The sequence below is a fragment of the Ovis canadensis genome, chromosome 13 (genome assembly GCF_042477335.2).
Source record: "Ovis canadensis isolate MfBH-ARS-UI-01 breed Bighorn chromosome 13, ARS-UI_OviCan_v2, whole genome shotgun sequence".
Taxonomy (NCBI): Eukaryota; Metazoa; Chordata; class Mammalia; order Artiodactyla; family Bovidae; genus Ovis; species Ovis canadensis.
In genome coordinates this window covers 79,864,414-79,877,587 of record NC_091257.1, presented here as the reverse complement: position 1 = coordinate 79,877,587, position 13,174 = coordinate 79,864,414, and positions in this window count along the sequence as shown.

The window sequence follows — 13,174 nt, the reverse complement described above, 5'->3', positions numbered from 1 at the left end:
AAATGACAACAGTTACTATTATTAGAACATTTATTATATACCTGGCACTGTACCAGGCACTCCAGACTGCAACAATCCCACAAGGTAGGAATTATGATCCCCAATCTGCAGATGAAGAAACTGAGGTTCAGAGAGGTTAAATAATTATCCAGAGCCACAAGGCTAATAAGTGGCAGGATTCAAACTCAGTTTTACCTGAAACCAGGCATTTCACACTATTAGGTCACTAGTCAGGCATCCCGTTCCCCTTCCAGGACTTTCTGGACCTCACACTCCTACAGAGCAATGCCTGATCTCAGATCACAGTATGCTCAATACCCTTTGGCTAGATTCCTATGCCAGGCTGTGGCATCAAACCAGAAGCTTCTTATGACCCAGGTTTCCTCCCTCTCCTTGGCCCACATTGTCTTTTACCAAAGAACTATTGGCTCTGCCTCCTAAACATCAAATTTGTTTCCATCTATCTCTTCATTCAGTAAGTCTTTACTGAGGACCTACTTACTAAGGACCTCCATGTCCCAGGCATGTGGTCTGGGCTCTGGCATAGAACATCAAACAAAAACACTCTCTTTACTTTCTAGCTACAGTCTCACGGATGAACCATGTCACAGTCAGTGCTATGAAAAATAAAGTAGGGTGAGGATACGGTGAGTATGGGACAGCTGTTTTATAGAGAACAGTCAGGGAACGTCTCTGTGGAAGTCACGTGAGAGCAAGGGAACTGCAGGAGGCAAAGGAATTCCAGGAAGAGGGAACAGAAAGTGCAAATACCCTGAGGCAGCTTCAAAGGCTTCCCATCAAGAGCTTTCACGGAAGGGGGAGACTGGAGGTGTAAGTCAAACAGTGCAAAGTGTCAGTTACACAAGATGACTAGATCCTGGAGACCTACTGACCAGCATAGTGCCTACAGTTAACAATACAGTAGTATACACGCACAACATTTGCTAAAAGGGCATCTCCTTTAGTTCTTAGCAGAAGATGACGATGATGCTGATGCTGATGATAGAAATAAAGAGGGCAGGAGGAAACTTTCGGAAGTCATGGATTTGTTGATGGCATAGATTGTGGTGATGATGTCACAGGTATTTACTTATCTCTAAACTCATGAAGTTGTATGCATTAAATATGTGCAGCTTTTTGTCTGTCAATTTTACCTCAATAAATTGTTTTTTTTTTTAATCGAGGCATCATGATATGGCTCCTGACAACCTCTGCAGCCTCTTTTACCACTCCCCACCTAGCATTCTGTGTTCTAATGCTTCCAGATTCTGACATACATAGTTCCTTCTATCTAGATCACTCTCTTCTTTCTCTGGGGAAGCCTTCTTTGAACCCTTAACTCAGGAGTTCCACCTACATCCCTGGTCAGTGTTCATCCTTCTTATCACAATTCTTTTTTTTTCTTTAATTTTTTCAGTTATTTATTTATTGGCTGTGCTGGGTCTTTGTTGCTGTGCATGGGCTTTCTCTAGTTGCAGCCAGCAGGGGCTACTCTCTAGCTGTGGTGTGTAGGCTTCTCATTGTGGTGGCTTCCCTTGTAGTTGAGCACAGGCTCTAGGGTGCGGGCTTAGTAGATATGGCACGTGGGCTTAGCTGCCCCAAGGCACATGGGATCTTCCTGGACTGTGGATCAAACTCATGTCTCCTGCATTGGCAGGCAGATTCTTAACCACTGGACCACTAGAAGTCGACTTGTTGTTCAGTTGCTCAGTCGTTTCTGATTCTTTGCAGCCCCATGGACTGCAGCATGCCAGGCTTCCCTGTCCTTTACCATCTCCCAGACCTTGCTCAAACTCATGTCCATTGAGTCAGTGATACCATCCAACCATCTCATCCTCTGTCATCCTCTTCTCCTCGTGTCTTCAATCTTTCCCATCATCAGGGTCTTTTCCAATAAGTCAACTCTTTGCATCAGGTGGCCAAAGTATTGAAGCTTCAGCTTCACCATCCATCCTTCCAATGAATATTCAGGATTGATTTCCTTTCAGATTGACTGATTGGATCTCCTTGCAGTCCAAGGGACACTCAGGAGTCTTCTCCAGCACCACAGTTCAAAAGTTTCAGTTCTTTGGTGCTCAGCTTTCTTTATGGTCCAACTCTCATATCCATACATGACTACTGGAAAAACCGTACCTTTGACCATATGGACCTTTGTCAGCAAAGTAATGTCTCTGCTTTTTAATATGCTGTCTAGCTTTGTCATAGCTTTTCTTCCAAGGAACAAGTGTCTTCCTCATCACAATTCTTATCACATGGTATTACAGTGGAATTGCTTGTCCCCTCTCCCAGACTACACAGTGCCCAAGGGCAGATGCCATAATCTGTCTTCTTCATTACGGTATCCCCACAGCTAGCACGGGGCCATCAGAGACACCTATGTACTGGATGAAAACAAGTTGAAGCACTCAGGGTGAGCATGAATGATCGCTGGTCAGAATTTGCTATAGAAGAGTTTCTCCACTTCAGCAGTATTGATATTTTGGGCCAGATGATTCTGTTGTTGGGGTCTGTCCTGTACATTATAGGACACTGAGCAGCACCCCTAGTTTTTACAAGATGCCAGCAGCAGCCCCCACCCCCCCAGCTGTGACAACCAAAAATATCTCCATTGGTCTAAGAGTTTCCTCAAGGGTGGGCAATACTGTCCATGTGAAGAACTATTATAAAGGGATTCTTATATAGAATATTCTGGAATATTCTATACTGCTTCTTTCAACCCTAAATTCTTCATTTTAAGGAAAGCAGTAGGCATTCAGTCAATAGCCTCCTAGAATGGGGCTCAGAAGGAGAGCTGCTTTCCTTATGTGAGAAGGTGGACATGAACAGGCTTCTGGTGGGGTGTGGTGAGCAGTGAGGAGCGAGGCAGGTGGAGGGGATGTTTAGGGTTATGGTTAAGGGCATACCGTCTGAAGACACAAGGCATTGGGGTCAAATCCTAATTCTCTGGTTTACTTGTGACATGACCTTTGGCAAATTATTCAGCCTCTTTACTGCTTACATCAAGCTCCATGTTCTTAGCACGTGCCCCATGGAGTGGTTGTGAACATTCAATACTAATACGTGGTATGAAGTGCTCAGTAAAAGATAGCAGTAATGATGGCTGTTATTTCCCTGATAGGTGACAATCCCAAAACCCTCACCCCGCCGCTGCAGCCCCAAGCACCGAGGCTGTGTTCCCTCACTGGACGGTCCTTGCACATCATGGCCTGTCAGCATGGCACCATCCAAGGAGCTTGTTAAAAATCCATGTTACCAAGCGCAGACTTAGACTTACAAAATCAGACCCTCTGAAGCTGGGGACTGGGAACCTGCATTTTAAAAATATGAGCCCTGGGACGTCGCTGGTAGTCCAATAGTTAAAATCTGCCTGCCAACGCAGGGGACACAGGTTCGATCCCTGGTCTGGGAAGATCCCACATGCTGTAAAGAGACTAAGCCTGTGCGCTACAACTACTGAGCCTGCACTCTAGAGCTCGTGCTCCACAACAAGAGAAGCTACTGCAATGAGCAGCCTGCTCATGGCAACTAGAGAAAGGCTACACACAGCAAAGAAGACCCAGTGCAACCAAAAATAAATATATATGTATATATATATATTTTTAAAGGGAGCACCTAAGGTGACTCTATTGCCTACTGAAGTTTGAGAACCACTGCAGTAAGGACAGCTGGGAGTGATGACTTTGTGCCGTGAAGAACGAGCATGTTGTGTTCAGTATTGCCTCTGATCTACTAGGACAGGAAGCATGTCGCCATTTCGGAAAGTCTTCTACTAAAGTTGGCTCTTGAGCCAGCCCTGGCCTTCTGTGCCTGAACTCTGCTCACATCCCTGGGTCCTTTATCTGCCTATCTCCCCAGCCAGCCCTGACATCTGCAAACAGTCCGTCAGCAGCTACAGCCCCAACACTGAGACTGTACTGTGTCGTTGCAGACTGGCATCAAGCCCGCCCTAAGATCTTCCTTTCCTTTTCATTGCTATGTTAGCTCAGTCCTTATGAGTGGGTTTTGGTCTCAGTTTCCCTGCCTGGCACTCAGGTCCTAAACTGAGATTGCCAGGACCTGAATCTTTTTCTCAGGATCTTGGATTTCTTGAAGGACAGGGAAGCCTGTCTGCTGCAGTTCATGGCATTGCAATGAGTTGGACATGACTTAGTGACTGAACAACAAAAAAGCTTTTAGAAGGTCCCAGCACACAGGAAGCGGTCTCTCAATGTCACTGTCTGTATTTTTGCTCCTACCCTCTCCAGTAATACAGGGACCATCACCTTTGGTCGTTGCTGCTAGACTGAATCACTGTGTCTCTTTGGTGACTCCTCAGAGGTTAGCCTCATCACTGTGGCAGTTCTCTGCAACTCCTGTCCCACCAAAATCCTGCTTCTTTCTCTGCCCACACTACTGAGGTCCCAGCCTTGCCGCTGAACCCATCTGTTCAGTTCGGATCAGTCGCTCAGTTGTGTCTGACTCTTTGTGACCCCATGCACTGCAGCACGCCAGGCTTCCCTGGCCATCACCAACTCCTGAAGCCTGTTCAAACTCATGTCCATCGAGTCGGTGATGCCATCCAACCATCTCATTCTCTGTTGTCCCCTTCTCCGCCCGCCTTCAATCTTTCCCAACAGCAGGGTCTTTCCCAATGAGTCAGTTCTTTGCATCAGGTAGCCAAAGTATTGGAGTTTCAGCTTCAGCATCAGTCCTTCTAATGAATATTCAGGACTGATTTCCTTTAGGATTGACTGATTGGATCTTCTCTCAGTCCAAGGGAATGTCAAGAGTCTTCCCCAGCACCACAGTTCGAAAGCATCAATTCTTTGGTGCTCAACCTTCTTTATGGTCCAACTCTCACATCCATCCATGACTACTGGAAAAACCATAGCTTTGGCTAGACCAACCTTTGTTGGCAAAATAGTATCTCTGCTTTTTAATATGCTGTCTAGGTTGGACATAGCTTTTCTTCCAAGGAGCAAGCATCTTTTAATTTCATGGCTGCAGTCACCATCTGCAGTGATTTTGGAGCCCCCTCAAATAAAGTCTCTCACTGTTGAAAAGAACCCATCTGAGTTATAACTGATTTTTTAAAACTTCAGACTTGAGGGCTTAACCATGCAGTTTATCTAGAAAATGCGGTCATTGATAAATAATTTAAAGATTATCTAATTTAACATGCTTATTTTGCCGGATAGAAAAATTCAGCTGAGGGAGAAATGACTTATCCAAAATCACAGAGCAAGTTGGTGGAGAAGCTGCAAACATAGCCTAATGGCCCTGCCTCCCAGGAGCATCCCTGCTGCCGTGCTACACCCTCCACACTAGCTCTGGTTTGCCTCCAAACGCTGTGTTGTTTTTTTTCCCCACTTACAGCCAGTCTAAAAAGGGCTCTCAGGATCGCCCACAACGCCCAACTTAGCTTCTTGACAAACACCTTAATGGTGCAGCATTGCCTCTTGGCTGCCACCATCTCTTGAGTGGGTGGTAAGTGCACTAGCGGGAATTCCCTGGCGCTGTGCAGTGTCCTTGGCCCACTCCCAGGAGGCCACCACAAGCCAGAGAGTTGCCCTGCCCAGGGAGGTGGCACACTTGGGGTTTTGGGTCAGCCCTGGGATGTCTGAGTTTCCCGGTTCTGGGCAGGCCTCCTTCCAAGGCCAGGAGTATAGCCATGCACTCATTCAGTCTCTGAGAAGCGAGGGCCCTTGTCTTCCTTGTCCTTTCCAGTGCCTTCCTGTAAATCCGCCATGTTTTCTGTCCTCTTGGGCTTGACTTATTGATGAGTTTAGACAAGGGAAGAGGGTAGACAAAGACCGTGGTCAGGCCTTAGTTTCTCAGCTGAAACGCAGACAGCTGAAGTAGATAACCTCTAAGTAATTATATAAGGTTCTATTACTTTAGCTTAATTAGATTGAGCATGGAGCAGATCCTCTGGTTCCTCACCACCAGTCTTAAAGTCCGAGCTCCTCAGCCCAGCACTCACGAGCCTCACAGTCTGATGCCAGTGCACCTTAGCCTCTGACTTGTATGCCCCACCCTTCTACTGCCCACCTCATGGGCCCCCTCCTCAAGCTACTGACCTACCTGCGTCACCTGAACACAGCCTGCAAGTTCCTTTCTCTGTGTTTTTTTTTTTTCACTCCCTCTCCCTAGAAGGCAAACATTCACTCTCTGATGATCTATTTGGTATTCTTAGAAAGCCAACCTGAATGCCACTTCACCTGGGAGCACTATCGAGGATTAAATGGACTTCCTCTGTGCTCCAGAGCTTCCTTGGTAGCTCAGTTGATAAAGAATCTGCCTTCAATGCAGGAGACCTGGGTTCGATCCCTGCTTGGGGAAGATCCCCTGGAGAAGGAAATGGAAACCTACTCCAAGTATTCTTGCCTGGAAAATCCCCTGGTCAGAGGAGCCTGGCAGGCTACAGTCCTTGGGGTCCCAAGAGTCAGTCATGACTTAGTGACTAAACCACCACCACCACCTCTGTGTTCCCATGTATATCTGTTGCTTACAGCATCTTTCATAGTCCATCATAAACGGTGGTCTCCATGCCTGTCAGTCCCACTGAACTCTTATTCATGGAGCTTACTGGAGGGGGAAGTAGACATGCAGAGACGAAATGCTTCATTTCAATGGTGATAAGTAGAATAAGGGAAAAGGAGAAGGTGTTGGGAAAGAAAGCCAGTGACATGGGACTTCCCTGGTGGTCCAATGACTAAGACTCTGTGCTCCCAATGCAGGGCGCCCAGGTTCAATCCCTGGTCAGGAAACTAGATCCCACATGCCACAACTAAAGATCCCACATACAGCAACAAAGATCAGGGATCCTTCATTACCACAAGTAAGACCCACTGTGGTCAAGAAAATAAAATTATATTTTAAAAAAGTAAGTATGATGACCTCCTGGAGGATGTATCATCTCAGCTGAGACCTGTATACAAGCGAAAGAGGTCAAGGTGAAGGTCAAAGAATGAGCACTCCTGGAAAAGAATATCTTATTGAATTTCTGAATGGGAAGAAGCCTGCATATTAGGAAAAGAGAAAGAAGGCCAGGATAGCCAGAGATTACTGAAAACTGAAACTGTTAGTCACTCAGTTGTGTCCGACTCTTTGGGACCCCATGAGCTGTAGCCTGACAGGCTCCTCTTGCCTGACTTCCCAGGCAAGAACACTGGAGTGGGTTGCCCTTTCCTTCTCCTGGGGATCTTCTGGACCCAGGGATTGAACCCAGGTCTCCTGCACTGCAGGCAGATTCTTTACCGTCTGAGCCACCACAGAAACCTAACCTCTCAGGGAGGTTACTGAGAAGCTGGCATAAAAGGGAGCAGAGAGCTGGGGAGGATTTGGTGACGCAGGGCCTCAGAGGCCTGGTGCTGGGTGCAAGGGGCTTCATGATCCTGCTTGTTATACTTTCAACATGTGTCTGAGATTTTTCCATAATAAGAATGATGAAAACTGGCTGTAGTATAGCAATATTAGTTTAGCTTTTACCTTAAAAACCATTTTTAGCAAAGTGAAAGTGGAAGTCACATATCAGATGTTTTTGTTTAAAAATTTTTTTTAGTTAAATATTGCAAGCATTCAGAAAGGCATAAAAATAGCTTTTTTTTTTTTTTTAATCCTTGGATAATCACTTATTGGCTTTGTTAAATCTTGACTTTGCCATATTTGCTTCAGATATAACTGGCCCCTGTGTAGATTTATTTTTAAAAGGTCACTCTGGCTGCCACGGGAAGAAGGATTAGAAGTGGGCAAGAGAGGCTGATCAGGTGGGAAGTTTCTGGAAGCCAGACAAGACAGGATGGAAGTTTAAAGTGGAGGCAGTGGTGGTGGAGAGAAGCAGTTACAGGGATGATTGGTCCAGGAGGTGGAGGTGCTAGGCTGGCTGCTGGTTCTCCTGAGGTGGGCGAGGGGAAGATGAAGGGAAGGATACCTCTTTCTGGTCCATTGCCTTTGGAGCACAGAGAATGGTGTGTGTATGAGTTTGTTGTACGGAAGTGTTTTAAAGTTATTATTACTAACAAAGTTGTGCCTGCCTGGTTTTCTCTACCTTGTTTGTTATAACAACATGTCTGATCTTTGAGAAAATACTATCTTTTGTATACATGACTTTGCTGTTATCCCATAGATCGTCAAAGCCGAGTTCCAAATTGCCCTTTAAAACGAATGCATGAGACTTCCCTGGTGGTCCAGTGGTTAAGACTCCTCACTCCGAATGCAGGGTTTGATCCCTGGTCAGGGAACTAAATCCTACCATGTCACAACTAAAGATTCTGCATGCCCCAATGAAGACTGAAGATCCTATGTGCCGCAACTAAGACCCAGTACAGTCAGATAAATAAATAAACACATATATTAAAAAAAAAAAATGAATGTACGAAGTAATGATGAAGAAACACCAGGGAAGAACTTGAACAAAATCAATCCTGAGATCCAGTGAAACCAAAGGATTTGTTCCAGAATCACTCCACTGGGGAAGGTCAGAGCTGGGGTGCACAGCTTTTATCCACACACTAGAACAGGAACACAGACCTGGGTTGTGCTAAGAAAGCTAAAAGAGCCCCAGCAGGGGCCAGCACCCAGCACCACTTGGCATTGGTGCCTCCACCCACTCAACTCAGCTGAGTCTCTGAGCAGGTCACTTCTCTGCTCAGAAACCTTTTATGACTCCCCTCAGCCTTTGGACAAAAGCCAATTTCACAATCTGCTCTTAGCCTCCCTTTCCAGACTTTTCTCAAACATTCTTACTGGAAACAGCAATAAGCCAAGGCCTCAAGCACATCCAATTCTCCACCAGTCCCTAAATATGCCCACACTTGTGTGGAGCCTTGGCTCATGTTTTCTGTCTCGTGGACTGCCCCACTCACCATTCTTTGTCCTTGTCCTCCCCCAAAGCTTCATCTTTGATACAACCTTCTTCCTAGAACATTCCCTGACCTCCCCAACTACATCTCCTGCTGTTTTGGTGCTTGCCCAGACCTTGTTTAAACTTCTAGCCCACATTCATCCTTCTTCAAAAAAGGTACTTACTTTTGCATGCCAACAACTTTTTTAAATACAATTTTATTTAAAATTCATTTTTTTAACTGGGGTATAATTGCTTTATAATGCTGTGTTAGTTTTTACTGTACAACAAAGTGAATCAGCTATAGGTATATATATATATATCCCTCCCTCTTGAGCCTCCCATCCTCCCAGGTCATCACAGAGACCCCGCTGAGCTCCTTGTGCTGCACAGCTGCTTCCCAGCGGCTGTTTATTCTGCACATGGTAGTGTATATGTGTCAATGCTACTTTGTCCACTTTTCCACCCTCTCCTTCCCCAGCTATGGACACAAGTCCATTCTCTATTTTTGCATTTTTATTCTTACCCTGCAAATAGGTTCATCTGTACTATTCCAACCACTATTAACAGAAGTTGGTCTGGGGGACTCCAGTGGTTAAGAATTCACCTTCCAATGCAGGGGACTCAGATTTGATCCCTGGTGAGGGAACTAAGATCTCACGTGCAAAAGCACAACTAGGTCTGCACGCAGCAAATCCTGAGCCTGCCTGCCTCAATGAAGACCTGATGCAGCCATACATATACAAATATTAAAAAAAAAAAAGATGTTGGTGGGGGACACAGACAATATAATCAATTTAAAAATATTTATCAAGTATCTAGAATGTGCCAGGCAGACACTGTGCTAGGTGTCATTGGCTAGTCTTATTAAGAATTGGTTCCTCTGGGTTTGAGTCTAAACTCTATCATATCATAAAGCTAGATGTTTCCTAAGATTAACCTCTATGGTACTATTATAATTTACTTTTATTTTCTCTAAAACTATCTCCTTCAATGACTGGAATGGCTAAAGGTTATTACAATATTCCAGAATAGGACAGTTTGGTATAGAGGGGAAAACACTCAGGTCTGGGACAGAAAACCCTGTTTCTGGCCCTTGGTTTATTGTTTATTAGCTCCACATGGGTCCCTGGACAACGTGTGGATAAGTCACATCTCTCTCTGAGTCTCCATTTGCTCCTCTATAAAATGAGGATGATATCTTCCCTGTCTACCTTACGGTGCTGTTGCCAGGATCAAATGGGGCCACATGCATGAAAGCATCTGGAAAGTGCAAAGTACTGTAAGATATGAGGCTGTTAAAGTGACAGGAAAAAACACAGTCATAATAAGAGAAAATGAATGAAAGATACAGCAGATTAGACTCAAGTTAGGCAAAAGGAAGAACTTCCTTGTGGTGAAAATTTTTTCTGAATAGCTGCTTTTAGGGAAAGCGTGACACTTTCTATTTATTTGTTTAATTTTTGGCTGCACTGAGTGCCATGCGGGATCTTAATTCCTCAACCAGGGATTGGAGGCTATTGATCACATTGAAATAAATTTTTGGCTTGGGAATTTGTTAGCGCTTCCCATCCCTAGACTTAGGTGGCTAGCTGGTATTCTGCGAATACAGAAGATGCAGGAGACATGAGTTCGATCCCTGGGTCGGGGAGATCCCCTGGAGGAAGATATGGCAACCCACTGCTGTATTCTTGCCTGGAAAATTCCATGGACAGAGGAGCCTGGTGGACTACACCCCATGGGGTCACAAAGAATTGGACATGACTGAGCACGCACACGTACATATGCACCCCTAGACTCGCTCAGGGCTCTAACTTTTCTTGACTGCAGGTGCAAACTGAAGAACTTTCTCCATCTGCCCAGAGCAGACTCTCAAAACCAGATGAGAGAGCAGGAATCCATTAATCCCTGGGACCTGGAGTCACTTTCTGTGCTCATATGGCCAGTGGTGATGGGTTTACCAATTTCTGCCTATAGCGACCTTCCTCAGAATTAAATTGGAAGTTAGGAGGGCCAAAAATCTATTCGTGGGACACTCAGCTAATAATACGAGAAAGAGATGTTTTAAATAAACCAAATGCAGGAAGCCAGTTAGAGAATCAGTGGGACCACCCAAAGTGCAAAATATAAAAGAAAGACTCAAGAAAGCAAAGGAGAAAACAGATTGAATGAATTGTGGGCGGGGGGGGGGGGGCTTTGTCTTTTGGTGATAAAAGGTTGAAAATATGAAATTGAAGCCAAGGATAGTGAAATTGCTTTCAACTAAGGAAGTCAAGAGACCAAGGAAAAGTTCTACTTCAGGCTTAGTGACCTTGGGCAACTTACAGCAATTCAGGAAATACCTGTTAAGTACTGCTGTGTGCTTTCTAGGTGATCTCTAAGGTCATGGCCACCTCTTAATTCCTCTCTATTGTATGCCACTACCACTAGATGACAGCCTACCTGAAGAGTTGTGAAAGAACTCAAGGGTATCAGCATAGAACCACTGTCAAGAGGAATAACACTAATTTCACTGAAGGAAGGATAGGGAGGCAATGGGTCTTATCCCTCAGATTTTAGAAGGCATCCTGAGACCACAGGCCCATGAGTGTCCATTTCAGATGCATGTAACTCTTTGGCATAAAGGATAAAGAGCAGAATCATGGGTTGCTTACTGAGTAATTAACAATGAGCACTGAGGGACTTCCCTGGTGGTCCAGTGGCTAAGACTTCACCTTCCAGTGCACGGGGTGCAGGTTCCATCCCTGACTGGGGAACTAAGATCCCACACGCCTTGCTGTCAAAAAACCAAAACATAAGACAGAAGCAATATTGTAACAAATTCAATACAGACTTTTAAAATGGTCCACACTAAAAAAAAAACAAAAGCAAACAAACAAAACACCAACAATGAGCATCAAAAGTTGGGGACTGTGCTGAATCTAAAAACATAAAGTGGGGTGGTGGTGGTGAGGGGGTAAAATAAGTAAATAAAAACATAAAATGCTTTGGTTGGGGAAGGTCCTGCCTAAGAACACAACCTTTTTTTCCCCTAAATGATGCTTACATTTTTTTTTTTTTAAATAACAAACTGTCTGGAGCTGCCTCAAAGTGCTCCTCTTAGAAAAGAGAAGAAAATGCCTAGAGAAGTCAGGGAGAGTTTCCTAGAGAGCAGAACTTAAGTTGGAACTTTAAGAAAGGAGGCAGACAGACGCGGGGAGGTACAGATGTAAACAGCATGTGTAAATGTCCAGGGAAACACAGGTAGATTGTCTTAGGATAAAGAAGAGATGGGCTTGTCTGGAGTAAAGATGTGTATGGATTGAACAGGGGGAAAGGCAGCTTCTAATGAGGAGGTAGGGAGAAGTCAGACTCCAGAAACCTTAAAAGACAGAGGGAGGACTAAGCAATGTTATGTGCTGGCTGAAAAGCAACAATATTTCTATAAGGTTTCAATCACATGATCCACTCGGATTCAGTGAGAGGATAATAGTGTGCAAATCATTCAGAGAAGCAGTGGATATAATTATCTTACAGAAAGTTTTGGATGATATATTAGAAATGGAAAATGGAGTCATTGTGAAATTGAGGGTGATTTTTTTTTAAAACCAAGGCCTGAGAACTCAGAGAGAGACAGAAAACAGTAGAAGAAAAGAAACAACAGGAAAATAGAAGGCAAGAAATAAACAGGTGGATATAAATAAATAGATGGAGCTGGTCACGTCTCTAAATGAAGGGAGATTAAAAATGCAGGGGGCCCCAAGAGACCATGCCAGGACTTGTCTGATTTAAATTTTTTATAAGTGATCCAGAAGAAGTAGAGCAAAGTGAAAATTTCAGGGCTGCAGATCGTATTAAGCCCTTTCAGGTAGGGGGATGCTCTGCCAAAGGACAGAGAGAGAGAGCGTGTCACTGAAGGAATGTACTGAGTGGGATGCAAAATGGCAGATAAACGTCACCCTGGGAAAATGTAAGGTAACAATGTGCTCTGGTAAGAATAATCCACAGATAGGGTGTTGTGTTCCAGGCTATCAGTTTTGGCCCAGGAAAGGGATCAGGGAGCTGCTGTGGATTGTTTCCTAAAGGCAGTGTCCTAATATGTTGGGGTCAGGAAGGCTGACAAAATGATGCACAGAAGTGGGAGGGGACCTAAAAACCAAAGAGGAAATCATTCTCTATTGTATAAGATGAGAAGGTCCCATATCTGGGGACAATGATCAGGTTGACATCTATTGAAAGTTAGGGCCCTAGGATAGCTAGAAAAGGGCAACTAAAATGACTCAGAGAATGAATGTGGCTATTCTAGAGGTGGTCTATTGTAAGCAGGAAACTTTAGCATGAAAAAACAAAGCCTAAGAGAGGTGGAATAAT